This window comes from Zonotrichia leucophrys, chromosome 4A, assembly GCF_028769735.1.
Source record: "Zonotrichia leucophrys gambelii isolate GWCS_2022_RI chromosome 4A, RI_Zleu_2.0, whole genome shotgun sequence".
Lineage (NCBI taxonomy): Eukaryota > Metazoa > Chordata > Aves > Passeriformes > Passerellidae > Zonotrichia > Zonotrichia leucophrys.
The window spans coordinates 5,484,942-5,495,258 of NC_088174.1; the positions used below are offsets into that span (position 1 = coordinate 5,484,942).

Here is a 10,317-nt window from a genome sequence, read left to right on the forward strand (position 1 = left end):
ACTCATTTATGAAAGAGTGTTTTGAAAAACTTGTGAAATTCCAATACATCGAAACACAATGGATGCTTAACTAAAGGAAAACACCCTCCCTCAAACAAAACAAACAAACAAACAAAACCAGTGCCTGGCATATCAGGTAATTAAGCCTTTGATTTCAGGATTGCAAAGAAAGATTCAATGCATGGCAGCATTAAAGTACATTATTAACTACAATGTTTTTATAATATCTACTATGTAGAAAATAAAATATTGGTGCATATGTAAGCACCTTAATATGGAGGTTTAGGACATTGATTGGGTACTACTAAACCTCTGGAAAGGCCTATATTAGTGTGAAAATTTGAGTCTGGATTTTGAAAACACTACTCACTAACAGAAAACATGGAAATCTTGGAGGTTTTTAGAACAGAAAAAAACCAGTTTAATTTTTGGCTTTGGATTTTTTAATGCTTTTTGAGTTCTTGTCTTTTTAAATGTAAATAGACAGTGAAATAAACATGCCAGTCTCCAAAACAATATTTGAGTTGGATCTTATCTTGGTTTATATTTTGACTTCTGGAGCAAAATTTTTCCATCAGTCTTCTGAAGTTGATGCAATCCCAAGGTTAATAACTGAAAACCATTAACAATAATAGTTGTATGAGTGAAAGAAAAAATCATTTGTGATCACAGCATGCTCCTACATAGATTGACAGTCCAAAGAGGAAAAGAGATATTCAGATGCAAAAGAAACATGTAGTACTTTGGGTCTGTTACAAAATCAATTTATCAATCAGATAATTGAGCCAAAAGAAAGGTACAAGGAAGGAATAAACTTTTTAAAAGCTTGGCTTTCCTGTCTAAGTAGTGAAAGGACTTGGGGATATGCCCTTTCTGGGAGATAAATTTAGTTTGGCTGCAGGTAGATCTGTGGCTTCCTAAAATTACATAGTTCTCTTCCAGTGACTTGCACGAGAGCTCTCTCTATTTTTGGCTTTAGAGAAAAGCAGGACTAGTTAGAACCAAAGTGGGAAATGCTTTAAAATGTACTCTAATGTCTTGCCTTACATAAAGAGAGTCACAGGTGTACAAAACAGAGCAACTTTAGAGGAAAGTTGCTGGGCAGTTTAAGGTAGCTGCATCATTAAAATGTCAGATTTCCCTATGCTGTGAGACAGAATTTGAAAGTGATATCAAAGCTAGCAGGATAAATCGCTGGTTCCACAGGTTCTCTCATGCAATTACTAGAAGGAAAAGATGTGAGAGGGGAGGAAGATGTGAAGGAATAAATATAGATGACATTGCAGAAGGTAATAGCAGCTGCAGCTGGGGGCAGAAGCAGAGAGTAAAGATCCAGAATCTTTTGAAGAAATGGTTGCTTGCTACAGGTTTGTGTTCTTTAAGTGGTTTAACTAAGCAACTTTTTGGCTACAGCCAAACTGAGCTACACATGTTCACAATTCTTTGTATAAGCCCTGATCTGTTTCTTGTAGTGCTCTGTGACTATTAAATTGCCTATGTGTTACCACCTGAAAAAGCAACACAAGAAGCAGCTCCAGGATATTTCGTGCTGTCCTCAGGTGAACTGGAGAGCCTGCAGGGAGTCTAAGCCTGGGAAGTTCAGGTGAGGCACCAAAAAGGAGATTGCTTGCAAAATCTACAGGAGGAAACATCTTAAATTCAGAACGCTGCAAGAAAGTGGGACCTGGATGTTCCTTTACTTCCTTTCATACATCCTCCCATCTCCCTTCTCCTGCCACCATTCTGGGTACCCCAGAAATCTAATAAGAGCTCTAAAATGAAAACTTGTCTGGCTCACAAAGACCTCTGTGTGCATTCTGTTGACTATGACTTATTGAGTTTCCTCTGCAAACCCAGGATCTTGCTCTAAGTCAGATTCAGGAATAAGTGCACTCCTGGTCATGGAGCATGGACTATCCATGTGAGGCCCCAAAATAAATTATGCACCACCAGAATGAGGTTTGCTGGTGTTTAGAAAGGAATAGTTACCCAAATTATCTTTTTATAGTCTCATTGAAGGCTACTGTAATAAAGAGAACAGAAAGAGTTTCTTAGGTTCAAAAACAAGGTTGAAATTATCCTATCTGATAAATATTTCATTAATCCACACCCAGCATCATGCATCAATGAGATAAAGAACAGGCACTGATTGCATGTTGGGCACATCTGTGCCCTGTTTGAACCATACAAACATCCTGAAGCTGAAGTTCCATAGGAAATTTTAAAGAGGGAAGGATTTGGCTGAAAGCCTGAATCTAAGTTGTGCCACAAGTTCCATTCAACATAACAAGCATTTTAATTTATTGACTGCTCCTGTACAATAAAGTAAGTGCACTATGTAATAACTTGAGTCTAAGTTCCCCTTTCACAGGTTTAAATCCAACATGACAACACATTTTCTACTGTTTTCTTGATGGTCAAAAAACCCCCCAAAGATTCAGCTATTTAAAAGAGACAATGTAAGAAATCCTCCCTATTTTTCTGATGGTAGATTTTGGTTCCTTTTCTCTTAAATTGTAAATTAATTTAGGGTTGAATGATTACTGAATGGGCTGAATGATTTTGTTATGGAGTGAAACATTTGCCTACCTGCTACACATGTGTGTAGCAGGTAGGCAAATACTTCACTTCATAATAAAATCCTTGCTAAAATATTCCATGAATGTGAAATAGCAATAGCAGTTAAAAAGAAAAAAAACAACTTAATTTTTATCAATTGAAAGATATTATCAAAAATATGAAGAAGTTTATGTTTTTCCCCACCTGTTGATCTTACTTTTGTTTTATTTGATGAATATGTTGGGGATTTAGTGGGATTTGGCTTCATAACAGAGTTAAGACTGTGTCAAAATTTTAGGTTTTCTTCTCTATGTGACAAAATTGCCTTAATGGACTTTTATGTCTTCTAGCAGCAGAGAGAGTAAGAGCTCACTTCCCTCATAATGACAGCAGAAAAGATTGCTGAAATGGCTGCTTTTGATCTCAGACATGATCAGAGCAGCTGATGTTGTGCTATTGCTTCATTTCCAGATTTTTCCAAGCTAAAGTGTTTGCCATAAGCCCAGTATGCCTTGACCCTGTAAAATCCATACACAGAGCAGCTTTTCCCACCTGAATCATGCCTCTGGCCACATCTGGGGCTTTGGTTGTTTTAAAAAACAATCTTATCTACATCTGATAGCATTCCAGTGTGGAACTCAAAAGCACCTGGAAATGTCATGATGGATTTGGCTGCTCAGTGATGGGACAGCAAAAAAGTGGATTGTCCACAGGGTTCAGCCACTTTATGGCAGGTTGAGGCAAAGTAATTCAGGGGAAATGAAAGATATCTGTTTGCTGCAGAGCTCAGGAAAGCTTTTGGCCATGAGCTAGAGATGAAAGAGTTAATAGAGAATGCAGAGCAGATCCGTGAAATTCAGCATTGGCAGCCAAGAGCAGATGAGAGTTGTTGATGGTGGGACAAATGTGATCCCAAAATGCTGCACATCAGCCCCAGGGGACACTCCACTCTTGCCTTGCAGCAGGAAGGAAATGTTTCTGCCCAACCCTGCTAGTTTTAGGTCTCAGGTAGCTCTTACCTTCTTGCCAAGCTCATTGTTAGACCTTATCAATTTTTCCTGCTCACCTAAAGCCAAAGAATGCTGCATTTGGTGTAATAGAACTTTTTTTTTGCTTGCAGAGACAGCAGAATGGAAAATGAGCAAAAATAATTTTGGATTGTTTTACAGAAAGGCATGATTACAAAGAGATGTGACAGTAGCTCTCCTTTTTGCCTAAAACTGTTCTTGATGAATACTGTGCTCCCCAATTATCTCTCAAATGGGGCTTGCTGGGCAGATTTTGCATTTTCTATGTTACTTTGGCTGATGCTGACTGTCTGTCCTTTGCTTTTAGCAATTCTTGATGTTTAACTTGTTTCTTTAGAAAAGTCTCATGCCCTTATAGATATTTATCCTCAGCTGAGACACCTTCACACATCTTTACTCAGTTGTAAGTTTTGGTGTTTTGTTAATTTCCTTTCCTAGCAGTCTTGGTGCTGTAGCTGGGAAGTTCAGTGAGAGTAAACTTATTATTTCCCTGGGCACTTTAATTTTATTGATTTTATGAAGAGATTAAGCAAACATATAATTCTTCCATTCTTCCACTGGTGCTTAATTTTAGGCTGATGAATAATCCTGCTTGTCAATATAGGTAAAATATAGATTAAATGTTGTCCATATCATGTTTACTTGAAATGGTTGTCAATGTGGCAGGTCAGTGAAAAGTGTGGACTAACAGGTCCACAAATTTATTCCCTGAACATATTCTTTATCTGCAAAATAAAATGTAATTCTGTAGGTTTAAATATCTTAATAGGCTGTACTGGGAGATGAAAATGGAAGTATATATTTTTAATAATGGAAGCTGATATCTGTATAATTTATCTATATAGCTTTTGAATAATCTTTGGTATTATGAAAATTGCTGTCTGTATATCTGACTCTAACAATTCATAAAAGACTGTCAGATTAGCTTTTGTCATGTCAGACCCAAGATAATTTGCACCATTAAAATGCATTCATGCCCTACTCTTGTTTAACCTCAGGACAGTTGATTACTTAACTGAACTGAGAGGAGAGGAAAAACGTATTTTTTTCCCAAAGAGAGGAAAAATGGAGTAGGCAGTGAGAACAAGAGATGATTCCTAGAATCATGTAAAAGAATACACAGAAAATATGAAACAGGTGATAGGAATTTACAGCATTCTGCAGGAGGAGGTATTCTTAAGGATTTTATCTTGTAGGAAAAATTAATTATTTACTCATAAACCCTGTGTGATCAGTGGATCTGTTCCTTCATTTCTTGCTACGTGAGGACAAATCCAAGTTCCTTGCAGCCCCATACCCACCCTGCCAAGATGTGCATCATTGCTTCACCAGCATTCACCAAGCTGTGCCCAAGAGTGGTGGTGAGCTGGGACAGAGCTGCCTCTGATCTCTGCTCCTGCAGGGAGATGAGAGCTGCAGGAAATTCTGTCTGTCAGTGGCTCTGAGTACACAGATGATCATCCTGTCAGCTCCTAGCAGCAGCTTTGTTGATCTCCCCTTTTTCCAGTCTTTTGTGCTCTTGTAAAAGAGAGGTCGAAATGTTCCTTGGTAAGGTCACAACTATGGAAGAGGTTTTTTTCCTCCTTCAGAATTTTTTTACTCAATTTCAGTTAAGGGTACAGAACTTCCTGTGAAGCACTGAGGAGCTCTGATAGGGAAACAAAGGGAGAAGGGTGGGTGTAGAAAATGTGTACCTTGTAGAATATATGATGCAAATCAAGGTAAGTGTTTCATTTCCTTCCTCAGTGATGTCACATTACTTGCAAATGTGCAGTGGAAATAGAATAGAATGTTTCAGTTGGAAGAGACTTAAAAGAATCATCATATCCAACTCTTTGACCAATCCAGGGCTGAAAAAATTAGAACAATGTTAATTTGAATTATCCAAATGCCTCTCAAACAGTGACAGGCTTGGGGCGTTGAACATCTCTCTAGGAACCTGTGCCAGTGTTAAGAAATAAAATAAAATTCATATAATATCTGAATTGTTTGAAGAAAAGGAAAAGAATAAAAAACAAAAAACTGTTATACTATGAGAATGACTAATGTGTGCTGAGTGAATGGAGCCATGGGAAGGGATTCAGGTGGTTCACATAATGTTTAGAGATTTTTGCACTTTTACGTTGTAAACTCAAAAATTTCTCTTCTTTATCTCTCTCTGTTACTGTCCCAGCCATTTGTCTTCTCTAGTTAAAGACATCTTTGTCAAAGGGAGTAGTTTTATGTTGTGCAGTTAGGAGAAATAATTGTAATAATAATGTCTCTAGCTGTTATTATAAACTAAATAACATCTAGAGGACATTTTTAAGCCTTTAAATCCTGACGTAAGAATCCTTAAAACAGTTAATGGATGTCTGGAGTATCTGCATCTTGTGGAGATCTTATGCAACACTTAAATAGCAGTACAGTTTTAAATTGTAACATAATTAATAACATAATTTGGTGCAGGGTAAATCCCTTGTTGCACAATGAGTTCTGCTGTGCAGAGCATTCTGTCCATCAAGTTTCTGTATATCCACATCTCATGGGGCATCCTGAGGAACCAGCGGCAGCATGAAGATTCTTTTCCAGCAGCTTGTCTAAAAAGAAAAGAATCCAGCTGCTCTGAAATGTGGGATGGAAATGATTCTATCCCTTTTGCTGCTGCTCCTGTGCCAGCTGCCCCAGTGCAAGGTTCCAGTGAGAAGCAGCCCTGGGATGAGGGGTTTGCACAGCACAGCGGGGCGCGCGCTGCTTCCCATGCCAAACACATCCTGCAGCACACAGGAGCTCTGTGGAAAGGAAATCCCCGCGAGGGAGTGATAAATGAGTGCAGCCGAGGAGTCAGGGCAGGGAGGAGCTTTATTCTGAAGGTGCAGGGCAGGCTCGAACAGCTGCTGACATTAAGACAAGCAAGGCACAGCCTGGGTTTGTACAGAATTCACAATACCATGAAAAGGTGTAAGGCATGGTGTCCATCACCAGCAGTGCTCAACAAATTACCCATTTCTTCAGCTACAAATATTCTCTGACTTTGAGAAGGCTTCCAGAAGACTGGGAATGAAAAAGAAATAAAGATAATTGAAAAGTTCTGTTCATCTCGAGGATTTTCAATGAGATGTTTCAGTGTAACATTGCAAGGAGAGGAGCACAAAATGCACTAAGTGTAGTGGTTGGCTGCACTGAAAATCCCAGATATTTGCTCTGTGTAGCACCTTACCTGCTTTTTAAGATTTAGCACACACTGAATGTGGTAAATACATGTTTATTGCTGCTATTCTGCCTTTTCTTGCTGGATTTGACAAGTAAATTTATGTGAGCATTCTTGTGCCTGACTTTAAGTGAGAGGAAGAAAAGCTGTGTGTGCTTGTTTGAAATAGAATAAAGGAGCTAATAGCTGACAGGAATATCAGAGGGGAAAATCTTGGGAAATTCTGGTGAGGATCAATTTGCAGTTGCTGGAATAAAACCCTCCATGTGGCTGGCTGTGATGAAGAAAACCACTCTTCATAGGATGCAAATAGCAGTCAATTAGCACTCAATTAAGGTGGTATAAAAGCACTGCTGTAGATGCAGTAAATAAGATGAAGGAGGTTCTTTAGCTTTTGTATTGCAATAGGTGTAACATTCTCCTTTCCATAATGCAGTGTTCTCCTCTCACCTTAGGGATAGCCATATTCTAAATTTGAAAAGAATCTAGTTACATTTTGATTAGAAAATCATCATAGTAACTTAAGGGCAATTATTTCTAATTTACCAATTTACCTTGCATTTGTCTAAATTATAAGAAGACTAAATTATGTTGTCCCTGTTTATTGTATTCAAATGAAATATTGCTCTTTGTCAAATATATCACACCTATTATCTTACTACAGCATTGTCCTTAATCGCTATCAGTTTAACAAAGAATTTTGAGTAATTAAAGAAATTTTAATGTCTTTCTGAAATTAAGGCAAGGTGATTTCCTTCATCCATCTTATCAGCAATGAATCTTACCCCTCAGAATAAATATGTATGTACATATAAATATTATTTTTTTTTTTTAAGATGGAAAATGAGTTGTGTGCAGACATTGGATAGCCATTCTTTAACTCATTCATTAATAAACATCAGTGCTTTCCAATTAAAATAATAAGATATTCACTCCAAAACACTATTAACTGCTAAAAGACCATACTCTTATCTATACTAATGGCATAAGCCAGTATTTCATATGGAATGGTCAGGAAATAAGTAAGAACTTCAAAATTTCCAGACTATTGAAATCATCCTCTCTGGTGCATTTATTGAGAGTAAATAAAGAGTGAATGCAGTAGAAATGAATCCTGTGAATTTCATGGCCAAAAAATACTAATTTTTCTTCAAGGAAAATATCTACTGCCAATTTTTGACTCAGTTCTTTAGGGCACTAAAAATATAGAAGTCTCCCTCTGTTGGTCTAGGTCCAACTTTTCTTGGAATCAAAGAAGTAAATATGGTTCATGAAAGAAGACCAAGAAACCAAATTAATTGCAGCAAACATTCTTGTTAGGAATTTGGGAAAAAAATTGTATTCATATGAATGTAGAACAGACCATTAGGGGTTTTGTAAAAATTATGTACGCTTCAATTTATGGTGTGTTTCCTTGGATAATGGACATTTTTTATTCTGAATAGCATAGAATTTCCTTGCATTATAATATAAATAACACATTTGCTGTTATTAATTTCTCTAGGACCTGCAGTTACATTTCTAATTCATTTACTTCTTTGTACCCTATTTCAGCTTCTAAACAGAGGGTATTATTTCTATATCCTAAGCTTTCTGAGTAGAGAGTGAAGACAGATCAGAGCAGGAATCCTCCCTGTTTTGTTTCTGAAGTAATTACTGAATTATTGTCCTCCTATTCATGCATTCCTGGCTGCCAAGTTTAGGAATTTCTCATTCTGTGAAATATGAGAGAGCAAAACAGGCAAAACTGCAAGCCAAGGGGAACCTGCCAATTCCTGAAATTATAATTTTGCATATCAGATTCTCCATCAGACAGAGAACTACCTAATTTGAATGTTCATCTCATTTAAGACCCCTTGGAGCTGCAGTTGGACCGGACCATTGGAGTCGCTGCATCTCCACTGCAGACTGAGATTCCTTTAAAGTGCTGGCAGGAGCAATAGCAGCTCAGTTTATGAAACATTCTGTTGCACTGCTAAAGAAGCTGTGTGCAATATACTTGCTGGGTTTTGGCCTCTGTAAGGAAAATTCTATAAAAACAGTGGCAATCCTACCACCACCCACTATCTACAGAGGAAACTCTCATTTTTCACACTCCTCTTGCATAGGAAGGATGATGACTAAGGTGCTGGAGATGAAAAGTATTTAAACTTTTCTTCTTTTTGCCTCATAACCCAGATAAGGAATCAGTCTGCAAGAATTTGAGTCAATTCACAACACTTTCCACCCTTACTAAGAGATATCTTTGGCAGGCTCTCCAGCCATGCAGTCATCAGTACCAGCTGAATGTTTTCTGTTAGCATCACTCCAGCAGAATATTCTGTGTTTTCCAAGTTGCTGAAGCAAATGGGAACATTCAGAGAGATTTCAGTGGGAGCTGGATCACGTCCTTGCCCATCATCTTGCCTGATCTTTCCTGACTGCTGCTGAAAACTCTCTCTTGTAAAAGAGCCCCCACAAGGGAATGGTGTCACTTGGGCTCATGAGTCATGTGTGTAGCTGTTATCACTCTCCTCAGTGTGAACAAGGCTGGTGATTTTGTAGCTCAGTGCACAGTTTAAGATTTTTAAAGCAATATTTGAGTCTAGTCTCTTAAAGTAAATAGGTAATGCAGTGAAATGGGACTGCAGGGCTCAGTAGAAAGGTCTTTGCATATCCTTCTAAAGAAATTCAGATACTGCTCCTGGCACAGCATCAGCTCTGAGCTTTCTAGATGTTTAATTTCAGTTTTGACAACACTTTTGAAAAGAGGAGTGATTTTCTAAAAGTCATCTAAAATTTATTAAGACACTTTCAGTCATTTCAATCTCTGTGAGACCAAGGTGTGCTTATGCAAAGTGCTTATAATGTCAGGCTAGAAGTACTAACACAGAAACAAACCAGAAAAACACTCCAGAAGGTGACTGAATAAGAAAAATTGAATTGCTTTTCATAGGGTTTTGTTTCTTTCCCCTGATTAAACGAGGACTGAAGGAAAACTGTATTTTATTTTAGGCATTCTAGAAGATGCAAAAAAATTCAGTAGAATTAAAGTGTGTGTAGTTCTTTTGGACTGAAATACTGGAGCAACTCATCCTGACCTTGTGCTTCAGGCACCACAGGACACCCACAGAGGAGATTTGCCTGAAAGCCTTAATTGAAGTCCAAGCTTCTAAAAAAGCTATCCAACATCCTTCTCACCAAAAGTTTATTAGGGTGATTTGTTTGTTGCTGCTGTTTTGCATGCATTCCACTGGGAGCAGAACTAGATGGGAAAGCACTAAATTATATTGACTTTTTTTCCTCACTGTGTATTACTTTTAACTACTGCACTTTGCAAAGTGTTGGTTATCCTTCTGTCAGGCCAATCTATGCCTTAAAAAAAAAAAAAACCTCAAAAAACAAAGCAACAAAATCTACTAAAATTAACTGCTTAGAAAAAATTCAGTTTGAATTGTAGTAAGCAGCTGTGCTAATTAGCAAAGATTAGGAACAGGCCTGCCCTTAACAGGCCACAGCTGTGTCCAATCAGGATGGGTGCTATAAAAGAGTGGGTGAGCT

The 10,317-nt window shown here is 37.8% G+C and overlaps 1 long non-coding RNA gene across 2 annotated transcripts in view; it reads left to right on the top strand.

Annotated features, from left to right (window-relative positions):
• LOC135447730 (uncharacterized) overlaps window positions 1-1,336 on the top strand; it is an 81,243-nt gene extending 79,907 nt beyond the window's left edge. For both annotated transcript variants that reach the window (XR_010440275.1, XR_010440276.1), the window contains one exon: window positions 1,207-1,336. This is a non-coding gene — a long non-coding RNA (uncharacterized LOC135447730). The remainder of the gene's footprint in view (window positions 1-1,206) is intronic.
• Window positions 1,337-10,317: the final 8,981 nt, after the last annotated feature.